The sequence below is a fragment of the Leptinotarsa decemlineata genome, unplaced genomic scaffold (assembly GCF_025532065.1).
Source record: "Leptinotarsa decemlineata unplaced genomic scaffold, Ldec_3_MD MMD2_tig00078340_RagTag_RagTag, whole genome shotgun sequence".
NCBI lineage: Eukaryota > Metazoa > Arthropoda > Insecta > Coleoptera > Chrysomelidae > Leptinotarsa > Leptinotarsa decemlineata.
The window spans coordinates 464971-481064 of record NW_027412723.1 but is presented as its reverse complement, the minus strand read 5'-3'; positions in this window follow the sequence as shown (position 1 = coordinate 481064).

Genomic DNA, 16094 nt, shown 5'->3' with positions numbered 1-16094 from the left:
ATATATATATATATATATATATATATATATATATATATATATATATATATATATATATATATATATATATATATATGTGTGTGTCGAAAAAAATCTGTTTATTTGGAATCTCTGTTTAAATATGTTGAAAATCTGTTTTCCGTTATCCGTTAATCAGCTGTCGCCCCCATACGAACGACAACTCTCAGAAGTTGAAAAACTTGTGCGAGCTAAGGACTAACGGAGTCTTACCTATTAACATATAATTCCTAACAGAAACGTGATTGCAGAATCATTCCAGCTTCAACCAGATAAATTCTCTTGAGAAAAATATCTGGTCGAGGCGGGAATCGAACCCACGGTCTTCCGATCGTGAGTCGGGCGCACTACTACCGAGAGAAAAAACCATAAAAGGAAACCAAAAAAAAAGGAAAGATTGGATATCTACATCTTTGGTCAAATCGGTAAATAAAAAAAATAGTATGTACCTACAACTCAAAAACAACCCAAACAATTCAGGACTCAAAGCTGAGTATAAGAATTACAAAAACACGCTTGAAAAGATAATAGAAAAAAACAAAAATGAATACTATAAAAGAAAAATTAATGAAAACAAGAATAATGCTGCCAACCTGTGGCGAAACATAAATGAAATGTTTGGTGGAGATCAAAAAAAAGTTGAAGTAAATTCCATAAAAAATGAAACTGGAAATATGGTTAATGATATGAATGAAATTGTAGACATTTTTAACAGTACCTTCATCAACACAGGAAAAAAAATTGCGAAAAAATCGAGAGAGCATCAAACCATAAATTCACTGAATATATAAACGAAAAATCTATATTTTTGAGTCCTACAACCCCTAAAGAAGTTTCAAACGTTATAAAAGGACTTAAAAATCAAAAAGCCCCTGGAATTGACAATTCAAAGGATGAAACATTAAAATCAGTTACTGAATTCATCGCTGAACTGATAACGCATATTTTCAACCAGGCAGTAGAAACTGGACACTTTCCATCATGCTTAAAAACATCGATAGTAACTCCAATATACAGGGTTCTGCAACAGTGGCGCGGTGTTCCATATCTCTATATAGGAAGCAGATAGGAATCTAATTTTCTATAATATTACCTTATTGCTCGAGCTCGACAAAATAAAAATATTGGCGGTCACACAGGGTGTTCGATTTTTTCTGGGCGGATCCCAACTGTGTCTTTTTAAATGGCAACCTATATTTTTTATCGCTTTTTCGGTTTCTTCATAGAAAATAAAATAAACTTTATGTATATCTGCACTTCGAAAATATTGACGGTTTTCGAGATATCTAGCATGACAGGTTTTTTTTTCCAATATTCGTCACTCAGAATATTTGAAATTATAAAGTGGTGCCAAGTCCAGTTGAAATTTTTTTTTGGTCGAATATTCTACATTGGTAACTCTCTCAAACGATATATCTGAAATCGACCTGTGATATACAGGGTATGAAAAACCGCTTGCCAAATATTGTAAATGAAAATTTGCAAAATCTTCCTTAGATTAAATGGAACACCCTGTATATTATTGATCCATAAGAAGCGCCAACGAAACCTCTACAAATTTCATTAAGTATTCCCTATGGCTAAGTTCAATAGTTTTTCTTAAATGAGCATTTCTTTCGAAAAATGGTCATTTTTTCAAAGCGAAATCCATTTGACGACTGATAAAAATATACGAAAGATATCTTGTTTCAATTTTGTACATTAAAAGGTGTCCAAACAAATATTTTTTAACGAAATAAATGTATGTACCTATCACTTTTTGCTAAATGGAAAATTATTTTTTCATTGGATGCAGAATTTCACTCATAAATCGTGCAATATCAAACCAAACAAGTTAAAAAAAAGAAACATTATAAATAACTATTTTTTTCATGTTATTATATTCATTCAGAGCTTGAGTTCTAGATATTCAAATTTGTCAACTGGCAAATTACAAAACTACAAAAGGGAGAGTTTAATTAAGGTTGATAATGAAACTTTTATAAAATATGTTCAACATGTCTTCCATTTTCTTGAATGCAGAGCTGAAGTCTATGTTTGAAAGACTGTTCTACCCTGCGCAAGACAGCTGGTGTAATGCTGCGAAAAGCATTCGTTATTCTAAGTCGCATATTTTCGGGAGAAGTTGGTGGCTCAACGTAAACCATATTTTTTATGTATCCCCATAAGAAAAAATCTAGTTTCGTCAAATCTGGTGATCTAGCGGGCCACCGTACAGGCCCATTCCGTCCTATCCATTTATTGGGAAATACTTCATTTAGATGATCTCTCACTTCTGCCGAATAGTGAGCAGGTGCACCATCATGTTGTAACCACATTCTATTGCGGAAGTCAAGAGGAATATCATCTAACAAACCTGGTAAATCATTTCGTAAGAAATTGAGATACATTGCACCATTCATATGTCCCTCAAAAAAGTATGGACCAATTACATATTCTCCAATGATGCCTCCCCAGACATTTATCGACCACCTATGTTGATAATCCACCTGTCTCAATAAGTGAGGATTTTCTGTCGCATAATAATGGTAATTATGTCGATTTACAAATCCATTTTTATGGAATGTCGATTCATCCGACCATAAAATATTATTGAAAAAATATTCGTTTCGACGAATTTTGTTCATGGCCCATTTGCAAAATCTCACTCTTTTCTCGAAATCAGCATACAGTAGTTCTTGATGTAACTGAACGTGGTATGGATGCAAGCGATGTTTCTTCAATACTCGTTGCACTGATCTCTCACTTATATCCTCTATTTCCCCAATTTGTCGTTGACTCCTACTAGGATCTTCTTCAACAGCAAGAAGAACTTGCAATTCATTATCTTCATTAGTAGCTGGCTTGATGCGCTCATGTTTGGAATAATTAATAGATCCAGTTTCAACGAATCGTCCCAAGACCTTTCGGAAAGATCTTTCATCTGGATGCCTTCTATCTGGATACCGTTGAGAATAAATTCTACTTGCCAATAAACAATTCCTGTCTGATTCACCTAATATGAAAATCATATCAATCAAATCACTTTTTGATAACAACATTCTGATGAAATTATACCGACAGTTCAACTTCACGATTGACTAAAAATTTCAATATTCATTTGCAGCCAAATATTTTGTTCTGTCATTTGCCAGACTACTTGATTTCCAATAAATATTTCATTCGCTGAAAGGTTGTTTTAGACCGAAAGAATATGGCACAAATTCCGAGATTTTTGAAATTATTCAAGAACGTCCATTTTGTGGTGTACCTAATTCGCAACTTGTTTATCTAGCAACAGGTAATTTTAGGAATGGGCGATATTTTAAGGAAAGGGTATTTTTTGTATATTCTTATCAGTCGTCAAATGGATTTCGCTTTGAAAAAATGACCATTTTTCGAAAGAAATGCTCATTTAAGAAAAACTATTGAACTTAGCCATAGGGAATACTTAATGAAATTTGTAGAGGTTTCGTTGGCGCTTCTTATGGATCAATAATATACAGGGTGTTCCATTTAATATAAGGAAGATTTTGCAAATTTTCATTTACAATATTTGGCAAGCGGTTTTTCATACCCTGTATATCACAGGTCGATTTCAGATATATCGTTTGAGAGAGTTACCAATGTAGAATATTTGACCAAAAAAAAATTTCAACTGGACTTGGCACCACTTTATAATTTCAAATATTCTGAGTGACGAATATTGGAAAAAAAAACCTGTCATGCTAGATATCTCGAAAACCGTCAATATTTTCGAAGTGCAGATATATATAAAGTTTATTTTATTTTCTATGAAGAAACCGAAAAAGCGATAAAAAATATAGGTTGCCATTTAAAAAGACACAGTTGGGATCCGCCCAGAAAAAATCGAACACCCTGTGTGACCGCCAATATTTTTATTTTGTCGAGCTCGAGCAATAAGGTAATATTATAGAAAATTAGATTCCTATCTGCTTCCTATATAGAGATATGGAACACCGCGCCACTGTTGCAGGACCCTGTATAAAAGTGGAAGCAGAGATGAAGTGGTTAACTATAGGCCAGTTTCATTAATAACAGACTTCAGCAAAATTATAGAAAAGTTAATGAAATCCAGACTAAATTCATTTATCCAAAAACACAAAATATTGTCAAAATCACAATTTGGTTTTCAGGAAAGAAAATGCACCCAAAATGCACTATTGCAGCTAACTGATAGCATATACAAAGCACTAGATAGAAGCAAACCGTCAATAGGAGTACCACAAGGAACGGTTTTAGGTCCAGTACTATTCTGTATTTATGTGAACCAATTATTTTTTATTGAATTGTCAGGTGAAATAACTAGTTTTGCAGATGACACTGCGGTTTTCTACTCTTAGGAAACCTGGCTTGAGGTCAAAGAAGTAGCAGAAAAGGACCTGGAAATGATTAAAGATTGGTATGATTACAAACAACTTTCCTTAAATGTCAACAAGACATTTTTCTTACCTTTCTGTAATTATAAATCTTCCTTGCCACAATATCAATTTATTCAAATTACATTCAGAATATCTTCAACGACAAATATAAATTACTTAGGAGTTTTAATAGATCATTCGAGATGGAACTTCCATATAAATTATTTAGGGAAAAAATTAGGAACTATTCTTTATAAGTTCCGCCAACTTAACAACAGATTGGACCTGAAACAAAAAAAAAAAGTTTATTATAGTCTTGTACAAAGTCATTTGACATACTGCCTAATAGGATGGGGAGGAGTATCCAAAACTTACCTGTATCCATTAAACGTAATACAGAGAAAATTCTTAAAACTAATGTTGAACAAGTCTCTCCGTAATGTGACAAGTTGTATGAGGAATCTGGGATGTTCGACCTAAGAGAATTATTTTATAAGACACTTGTGCTGAATCAATTCAAGGAAAAGAGAAAACTAAGTCGGCCGAGCGATGAGTATATCACACGCTACAAAAATAAATATATCATACCATATGCATCCAAGAATGTAGGTCAGAGGTCCTATAATTTTTTTGGACCAACTGTATTCAACTCCCTACCAGATAGCATACATTCCCTAGAATCATTTTCACATCTAAAAAAAGCGATCGATGAATTAATTAGAAGCCAACCTCGTGAGAAAATTGGTCAAATATTTGATGATGCCATTTAAAATGTTCTATTTGAATTGAAAAAAAATGTACTTACCGTTACGCTCTCGTAAGACAATTTCCAACTTGTGGTAAATTTTATTTACACCTCCCATGTGATCTATTTCATCCTTACACGTCTCCAATTGTTTTGTGATGCGAGTGATTTTTCTTATACATGTGATTCATTTTATATATAAAAGTCTCCGATGTTCTTATGATTGTTATAATGGTTATTTTAATCTATTTTATTTATACTACATATGATTAATTTTATATCTACTCACACGTCTACAAAGTTTTTGAATGTTTTGTTTATATTTATTTCACCCTTTTGTTAACCTTATACTCATTATTAATTTAAGTATCTTAAGTTATAAAAATTCATTTACACCTGTTGCTTCTGTGGGTTTCCCAATGTTTATTTGCAAAATGCAAAATGTATGAAATCTAAAAAGGTTAATGCAGTCAAGCTGCTGGAAAAAAAAATTTCCAGCAGCTTGACTGCATTAACCTTTCTAGATTTTATATATATATATATATATATATATATATATATATATATATATATATATATATATATATATATATATATATATATATATATATTCATGAAGAAATGTCCTCAACAAGTTGCATATCACTACCTCAGCTTTCAACTCCTCAATGCAATTGTATCCTTCCGAAGTTCAATTAGTTTCGGTAAGTCAACTAACACACCTTGTGTTATATCTTTCATGTGATTTCTATTCACATTTAGATATCCTGAACATGGCGTTTCCCGTGATTTTTCTATCTTATCACATAAAGTCGGTGGGCATAAATTTGCCCACTGACTATATGTGATAGAGTGGCTATAAATCAAATCATCTAAAGAACAATTCTTTCAGGCCAGTTTCAACTCCCTATACTGTAGGTTAATGGACTAACACCTATCACAAAACAACTACTCCCGTGGCTAATACCACGAATCCTGCACCGACAGGTGTCTGTGCGGGATTCTTCACTGAAGTTATTCCGGCGATACAACTGCCGCAAAAGATTTTCAATTATTGGAAGGCACTTGCAAACCGGTTTCGGGCTGTTTGGCCACTCGTCAGTGCAAGGTAGATTCTATCATCAACATAAAGTCGATGATTTCCGATAATTGAAAATTGAATTCCTTCAGAGCGGACAACAAGCAACAAATTTGTCATCGCCCCATTTACCTGTGAACGAGGAAACCAACCGTATATCCGAAATTTGCTCAATTCCTTGTTGACTGAATGTAGACGACCATAGACAACAACGTGTGTTCGCGTATCCTGATTTTCATCGAAAAATCATCTGTAGCGATGAGGCCCATTTATGGACGAATGAGTACGTGGACATTTGAACGATGTTATAATAATGAGTCTTTCAAACGAATAAAAAATTCGATAACATCCCACACACACATATTATTTTATTTGAATTTGAAGATGGAAAGCGCCCAATGAAAAACCCTATACATCAGAAATTATAATCTTTTCGTCAACAGAAAAAGCAAAATAGCTTACGTGTTCTACTGAAAAGCAAACTGAAGTAGCCATTTCAATCATTGAGACGATTAGGACGAAAGGGCTTCATCATTATTTAATATTCATCAGGTGATGAAGTACCTTATTGAAGTACTTTTATATCGGATATCATGCCATCATCCTTTCTTTTGTAAAAATTGAAAATATCTTAGGTTTGCTTGACTTAATCAGGTGAGAGGTGCATGAAAGTATTGAGAATTTCAATCGAAATCCAAAAATTGAAATAGTTTTGGATATTCAATCGAAGAGAAATCTAATAATTATAAATGCGAGTGTTCCATATTTTCGTTACTTACTATACGACTATGAAGTCTTCAGTAATTTTTTTATCAAATCAAACATCAACATTGAAATAAATACTACATTTTCCACTTTTCAACTGACTCTATCATGTACGTCTATAGAACAGCCACTTTAAAATTATTTACTACTCCGCTACTCAATAAAATGAGTATATTGCAGAACGTCATTTTATTCCTTCGCGTTATTGGTTACTCAGATTCATTTTTCACATTTCAGTCACTTCGTACATTCATCCATTCGTTATATTTCGTATTCAACAGTCAAGACACGCCGTTTCGAGATCACCCTAATTGTGTTATTACCATTCCTACCTTTTTAAAATCCTTGAAATGCTAGACGCGAACATTCTCCGGAGTAATATCAAGAGAAAATGATTACGTGCAAACAATTTTTACTTCCGACAGAATCAGCTGTCGTCTTGTCATTCCACGCGTAATTTATCCTGGGATCTTTCCATTTTACGACCATCTGCATGACGTAATTCAGCAGTACGACAGCGATAAACGAGAAATATGTCTAAAGCTCTATATAAATATAATAAAGATTTCGCAATTTCTGCAAAGAAAATTAAATGGCTTGTGAGTGTCATCTCTTCTTCGTTTTTGTGCCTTATATGTCAAGATTAGATAAGCTGACATGATGGAGGACAAACAGCAGCCGTTGCAATCAGGTCCGGAAAAGCGAGCCCTACGAGAAAACTGGGGCACTAGATTGGTGTATTTATGGAGACAATAAATCTATAGGATCGGTTTGCACAGAAAATATTGACACAGGGATATGGAGAGATTTAGTAGAGATAGAGTGTGGATGTTATTTATAACATCAATATTATATTTACTATGTTCGTATTATTTTATAATAGTTAGCTGTATAAAACTATTTGACGCACATGGATCACTATATGAAATCAACAGAATCATAAAGTAGTTGCTCGATTTATGGTTCATTTATGTTCATTTCTTCCAAAGATCGAATGACTCATTCGTACAATTCAATCTCTATTTCATCAATAGATGTGTCTGGTTTCCAACCTTTATGACTAATGATCTCTTGATCTAGATGCAAATCAATTAGTAGTTCAGTAAATCTATCACAATATACTTTGAATCCCACTTCAACGTCAAAATATCATTGATATCAAACGGGCTGTAGGGCCCGATCAGATTCCTAGCTTTTTGATACAAGATAACATTTATGTTCCACTTCAACCTTTGAAATATATGTTTGACTTGAAAAGGGTGTATGTTTGGAAGAGATCAATTTTCGCTAAAAAAAATTTTTGGAAATCTACTTCTTCGTCTTTATACATAAAATATGAAAACTTATTTCATTTAATTCAGACTGTTTGGTAAATACCCTAATAGAGAAATTCCATATGGTCAATGACTCGAAGTTCGTTAGTTAAGTACCAGACAAGTAAATTCAACAGTGGCATTTTAATATATTATGTTGCACAATAATATTGCGTATCTCTTATCAAAATTTTTTTTCATATTCCTTGCCATAACACTAGAAATGAAATGACTACTTAGGTTTGATTTTTTCAAATCAATCACTCTATTTCTTTCTTTGAAGATTCCCACATTTGTTTTTATGAACATGGAAGTAGAAAGTCAAAACCTTTTTTTCCCAAATATATTCAAACTCATTGTCACAAGCAGTATATTTTCCGATCACTGTAATAAAGCGTGCCTTTCACCTATTTTGAAAAAAGGCGACAGGAGAATTATAGAGTATGTATGCGGAATATTCGAAGAAAGGGGTCAAGCGGATGTAATATACTTAGATATTCGAAAAGCGTTTGATGAAATTGACATGTTTATTCTTTTAAATTAGTTGAGTGCTATTGGTTTCTCAGAAAAATTATCCATTATGTAGTAGTATGTTGAATACGAAGGATATGTTTCTCATATTCAATCCAGGATAGAATTTGGTCCACCGTTGTTTCTTTTCTTCATTAATGATATTTTTATGGAAACATATTTTTTCAAACTAATGTATACATGAAATCTAGAAGATCGTAAACCATCTCAGAAATGTCAAAACTATATTTAAATTGTGCCACAGTAATAATTTAAAGCTCAATGTCAATTTCCATAAGAGATTTTAACTCGTTGATATCTGACTATCAAAAAGAATCAACCTCACTGAGCAGATATCAAATCGTAAAAGATCTTGGGGTTGCATTTGATCAGAAACTTATGTTTGTTAATCTTGTGAGACAAATCGTATCGTCAGCTAAAAGATTGTTTAGTTTCATAATCGGAAATAGCAAGAATCTTGAGAAAATAGGTGTTACTTTTAATGCCATATGTCCGGTAAAAATCTATGTATGCGAGTTATTCAGCTTCTATTGGAAGACTTCAGAGAAAATTTCTCATCAAATTCATTTATTTCAAACTGCATGCCTTGAGCAAACATTTATAAACAAATCCAAGGCATGTCCATGGGCAGCTCAGTTTTACCCATTTTAGCACAATATGTAACGGATGATCTGGTAGAAGTTTGCAATAATAAATTATCTTTTCAAATTCCTTTTTTGAAAAAATATGTTGATGACATTATTCTTAGTATTCCACATGATGGAACCAATGAAATTCTGCAGGTTTTTAACCATTATGATAAACTGGTGCAGTTTACTATCAAAGAAGAGGATTCCAATAGAAGTATCCCCTTTTTAGATTATCGACTAATAAGGCCAGGATCATATGGCAGATTTTTACACTATAGCTCCTTCCATCAGGAAAAACAAAAAATCAACCTAATATTGGAAAGGAAAAATCGAGTGGTGTGCACTACTTATAGCAGCCTTCATTCACAAAATTTCAAGAAACTTGCAGAATTGTTTTTTCAAAACGGCTATCCAAAATCTCTCATTCATAAACTACTCTTCAACAGATCTTCCATTAACACAATTCTAGATGATAATAATAATAATTTTCATGATAATAATAGTGTGCGGAACAATATTAATATAAATATTACCCAATAATGACATTCTATCTTGTTACCTCATCTAGGTAGCCTTTCATACAATCTCAAAAAAAATTTTAGTCAATTTGAACATGTGAAATTAGCTTTCAAGAATCTTAAGACTATTGAGACACTATTTTCCAACTTAGAAAATGAAGAAGATATCATTAATTTATCCAATATGGTTTATTCCATCCCGTGTTCTAGTTGTGAGAAGATTTACATTGGACAAACAAGTAGAAAATTAAAAGACAGAATCACTTCACACAAGAGTTACATAACATGTAATAAACCGTCATGCACCCTTTCCAATCACACCATGAATTTGGATCATGCTTTTTCTTTTGATAATGTTGAAATTTTAGACTCTGTAAATAATACTTGAAAAAGAACTTTCTTAGAAATGTGTCATATATTCAAAAATTCAAATACTATTAATTTCAGGACAGACATTGAAAGTCTCAGCCTGATTTATACCTATCTCCTTTGTTTAAATAAAGAAAATAAATTTGATAACATTTATTAATTTCATTACAGTAACTCCTCAGCTTTACTCTCTGTGATTTATCATTTTACAGCTCTGTGAAATCTCACTGGCAGCAATGCATTGGTCAGAACAAGAAATTCTGTCAAAATTAAATGTTTTATGTCAATCATGTCCGACAACCTGTTTGAGTTCCATTTCCAATTCATAATTTCATATAATTTGTGCAATCATCACATATTATCGCAAAATCCTTACGGAATGTTACATGTTCTTAACCAATTTTAATTTTGACATATGAATATGAGGATCCTCTTCGTTACTTACTTGTTAACTCCATTTTAACCTCAATTTCGTAAGTATGAACACGTTGTCCATACCCTTTGTTTTATTCAATAATTATTGTAGAGTTCCCGATGAAGAGACAATAAACGCCTCGAAAGCTTGAACAGAAAAAAGAATTTTACAATCTTTCTGCCTCTGACTGCTATACCCGATTCATTCCCTACGTTATTCCTTAACTTAGCCAGTCGAGCTTACCCTGCCTTCTATATATGTAATATACGATTATAGCAAACTCAATCGACTACACCTTATAATTATATTATTAAAAATGAATTTATTTCCGAAGAGTACAGAAGCTCATCACAAAAAATGTCTGAAAACCAGTTATCGAAAAATTATAATGTTTTGTTAGTTATAAAAAAAATACATTGACGGAAGTATTTCTTGCGACACATATCATTGAGAAAAGAATAATTGGTATCACATTAATGGCAAAATCTATGCAAATTTTCAAAACAATTCAAATTGAATTTGAGTAAAATGCCATTTCATATCTGGTGTTACAGCATGGAAGAGGTAAAAGAATTTTTGATAAGAGATACGCGGAGTCAATATTATTATGCAACAGAATACATAAAGAAGTTGAAGGACAGTCTTTGCTGACTAGTTAAGAACAAAACTTGGGAATTTTCTTTGGGTGATCAGCAGAACGGAAGTGTACTCTTATAACACAAGTTATTTCAATATTTCGATAAAATTTATTATCATCTTCAGGGAAAAGCTACAAAATTTGTAAGATGGTAAGACATCTGTTGTTCTGTAAGTAACTCAATGAGGAAACCCAAAAATCAAATATGTTAATTAATTGAACAACATCCTCATTAGTTTCGAGGAAGAAACAAGTAAAGAGGTGTTGTTGAATGAATGTTAAATGTTATTGAGGCAATTATTAGATTGTAAGATAAATGGCATTGACGTACGTCAACCATTGACGTTCAAATTAACAATAACAACTAGTTGGACATAAATCCTTTAGAGTCTGACAATGTCACAATTGGGGCTGATCCACCTCCAGTTCCTATACTTTTCTCTTCTTTGCCATACATAAGTCATAAGACACCCAAGTTATGCAGAATCTTCAAAGATTTTCATGTAAAAATAGTAGAACCGTATTCACCATCAATAAATTATTTTCTAAACCTAAAAATAAAACTCCAATCAACTTTCAATCTCAATTACCATACTCAAATTGTGGTAGGGAATATATTGTTCAAACGTCAAGATTACTCAAAGACAGAATTAGCTCACATAAAAGTGATAGTAGATTACATCCTGAGAGATGTGCTCTAAGTAATAATGTGTCCAAAGAAGGTCATAAAATGTACTATAATTTGAAAAAAAAATTTATCAACTCAGAGAAATACATCTAAAAGATTGTTTTTGGAAATGTCATTCATTTTACAATCTGATATTTGCCTCAATAAAAGATCAGACATTGATCACCTAAGTGAAATCTATGCCTTTTTATTAAACATCGACACAAATCTACATGAATTCCAAATCAACAATAATTCTGATTTTTCATTAATATAAATTCATAAATTTCAAACATTTTTATCTTTCAACAAAAAATTTCAACCTCCCTAAGGCAGGGTTTCACTTTCATTTAACAACACCTCTTCACTTGTTTTTTCCCCAAGACTAATGAGGATGTTGTTCAATTAATTAACATATTTGATTTTTGAGTTTTCTCATTGAGTTACTAACAGAACAGCAGATGTCTCTGATCACACTTGCACCAAAATAGTTTTTTTTCTTCCATGGTTTATCATACAAACAAACACATGTTTTCAAAATGAATTACATGACAGCTGACATTGTCAATTGTTTTGTGTCTCTCTCTTCGTTCTTCAACCTCATTGCTTCTACCGGTAATCCATAATTTTGAAACAATTAACGATTTTTAGTGAATTTTAATGTAATATTTTTCTTTGTATCCTGTGAGGAGTCAACCTCTTTCAATTAGTGACTTGTTTATTGTATTGACATGTTTTCATGTTTTTCATTCTTTTCGACTCGGCCAACCTCACTAACAGTAAGTTGTGACCTTTAATATTATTAACTTTTATAGTGTATTACCATCATACAAATTTTGTAGCTTTTCCCTAAAGATTATAATGAATTTTATCGAAATATTGGAATACTTTGTATTATAAGAGTACACTTCCGTTCTGCTGATCACCCAAAGAAAATTCCCAAGTTTTGTTCTTAACTAGTCAGCAAAGACTGTCCTTCAACTTCTTTATGTATTCTGTTGCATAATAATATTGACTGCGCGTATCTCTTACCAAAAATTCTTTTACCTCTTCCATGCTGTAACACCAGATATGAAATGGCATTTTACTCAAATTCAATTTGAATTGTTTTGAAAATTTGCATAGATTTTGCCATTACCAATTATTTTTTTCTCAATGATATGTGTCGCAAGAAATACTTCCGTCAATGTATTTTTTTTATAACTAACAAAACATTATAATTTTTCGAAAACTGGTTTTCAGACATTTTTTGTGATGAGCTTCTGTACTCTTCGGAAATAAATTCATTTTTGATAATATAATTATAAGGTGTAGTCGATTGAGTTTGCTATAATCGTATTTTTCAATAAATTGCACAGTCTAAATTTGAATACAGCCATAAGGTATTCGATAACCATGTAAAATGTATTCAGAATAGCTTAAGAACACTCCATACCTGCAACTGGACCCTCGAACTGCATCTAACGGTAAATGTCTGAGAATATGGTAGGCAGACCTATTTTTACAATCACAGACATACTGAACAAGGGACGCCTCCTTCTATCTTGATGGATATATTCATTACGCAAATCGACAAGTTAATGTTGTTGCGACTCGAATACACACACTACAGAGGGGGCACGGCAAACTCCATAGACGGAGCGTAATTGATTTACGTTTGGAGATTAATTAATCGTTTAAATATTTTCAATGGTGAACGATGTTTTATTATTCTATTATTATCATGAGGCTAGTGCCAGAATCATTTCATCTTCAACAAAGGTTGTCCTACATTGATCGTAATAAAATTCCTTCTAGTTTCGAAAATTCACCTATATTATCAAACAGAAAAAAATTCTGAATCGAATGACACTTCAACCATACTTTTAGGAGCCGGCAAAAAGTTTTGACCTAAAAAGCATCTGTGAACTAGACTTTTCAACGGTATGTTTACTGGCGTGGTGGATTGCGAATTTCCAATTTCCTCGGGTATCTAGGACCTATCAATTTGGGCAGGAGGCAACTGTTGTAAAACTTTTCAACTTTTCCAACTTTGGTTTCATTTAATTCGTCCAGAATGAATCGTCCTTGATAATCTAAAAAAAATTCCTATCAATTTTGAAAGGTCATGGAATATAAAACAGAATTAATACATAAAGTGCTCAGCCTATACTTTTAATATTTATAATCGGAAATATTTTTGAATGATTGGGGTGAGTTGTTGAAGGCAGTTAAAACATGGATTGCCAGATTGACCTCTTGTATTGAGTTCAATGAGTTTTATCTCTTCGGCAGTTTTTTTTTAATGAATTGAGAAAATCGTATTTTTTTCGCTCGAATTGACCGGTAGATGAATCAGTGGAAGGTAAATTAGTGTAAGGTCTTTATTTTTGCGTCTCGTGATTTTCTGGAGTTGGCGTCTCCTTTTCATCTTTTCTACATATCTTTTGAGTAGGAGATTTGAGCCGGTTCTAAGCCTCCCCCCACCACTATGACGTCACGTGGGGTGGATGATCTAGACCGACTCATGTGACTTTGAAAAATATGTCTGGTGCATGCCACCTTGATAAATATGTATGGTGCATGTAACCTTGAAAAATATGGCTGGTGCATGGGTGGTATATGTAAATCACAGATTTCAGCCGGTTCTGGGCCTCCCCCCACCACTATGACGTATTAATTGCTTTTTTGTTGTTGTTTAGTAACATCAAGGCGATGTGACCTTGAAGTGTCTGGTGCATGGATCGTTCAGATTTTTTTTCATATGAGATATTGTGTGTGTGTGTGTGACATAGTGACGTAATTACATTTGGTTGGTGTGTGGGAATGCACGGTACATGGTTTACATTTTTCATTTATGTTCATGACCTTGAACATGGAATTCAACTTTGAGATTAGGGAACTAGATTGCATACATGGTAAAGTCAGGGTTCGATATTGTCCTTCATGTGTACTCTGTACCTGTTTGTACCGAATAAACACACGTCTGAATACCACGAATATCCATCGACTGATGAGCGGTCCTTCTTCACCAGTTTGGACGGTACCCATCGTGACAGAGAGCGTACACGTCTGCACTCCGTGAAGTTTCAACGACCACTGTTTGCTTGTATCGCCTTCTGTCAACACATCGAGTTGGAATTGGTGGTGGTGGTGGTGGGGAGCGCCTGTGTTCGACGCATCGAGTTGGCCTCGACCTCGATCCACATTACACCCTTAACGTACGTCACAAGGTAATAAGGATAAGGCGACTTTGAGGTAGTGTTTTGGGTTTGACTTTGAATGACTTTCATTCACACTTCATATTTTCACAGCTATTTCGAACAATGTTCAAAGTCGCATAACCTTGGAGGTTGACCTTGTGATTTCAGTCTGTCTCGGGTCACATTAACATCGAAATGACCTCTACATACGTCACATGATCATATGCTTGTCTATGTACAAACATACGTCTGCATACGTCAAAGATCCTCCAAGTAATGAATGTTCCATCGGTAGTGACACGCAGGCAGCCGAGAACTGTGTTACTCCCCCCACCACTATGACGTATTAATTGCTTTTTTTTGATATTTAGTAACATCAAGGCGATGTGACCTTGAAGTGTCTGGTGCATGAATCATTCAAAATTTTTTCATATGAGATTTTGTGTGTGTGTGTGTTTGTGATATAATGACGTAATTACATTTGGTTGGTTTGTGTGTGTGTGTGAATGCACGGTATAGGGTTTCATCAAGTGCTTGTCCATGTACAAACATACGTCTGCATACTTCAAAGATCCACCAAGTAATGAATGTTCCATCGGTGTGAGCCCACCTAGTTAGTACGTCTACATACTACACTTCCAACATTGAAATGATCTCTACATACGTCACACGATGTCGACAAGGTGACTTTGAAGAAGTATTTACATGCGGATAAGGCGACATTGAACTAATGTTTTGGATTTGACATACACGGTAGAGTTAGAATTTGATATTATCGACTGACTAGTGCTCCTTCCTAATCAGTTTGGATGGTACCTATCTTGACAGAGAATGCACACGTCTACACTCTCTGAAGTTCCAACGAC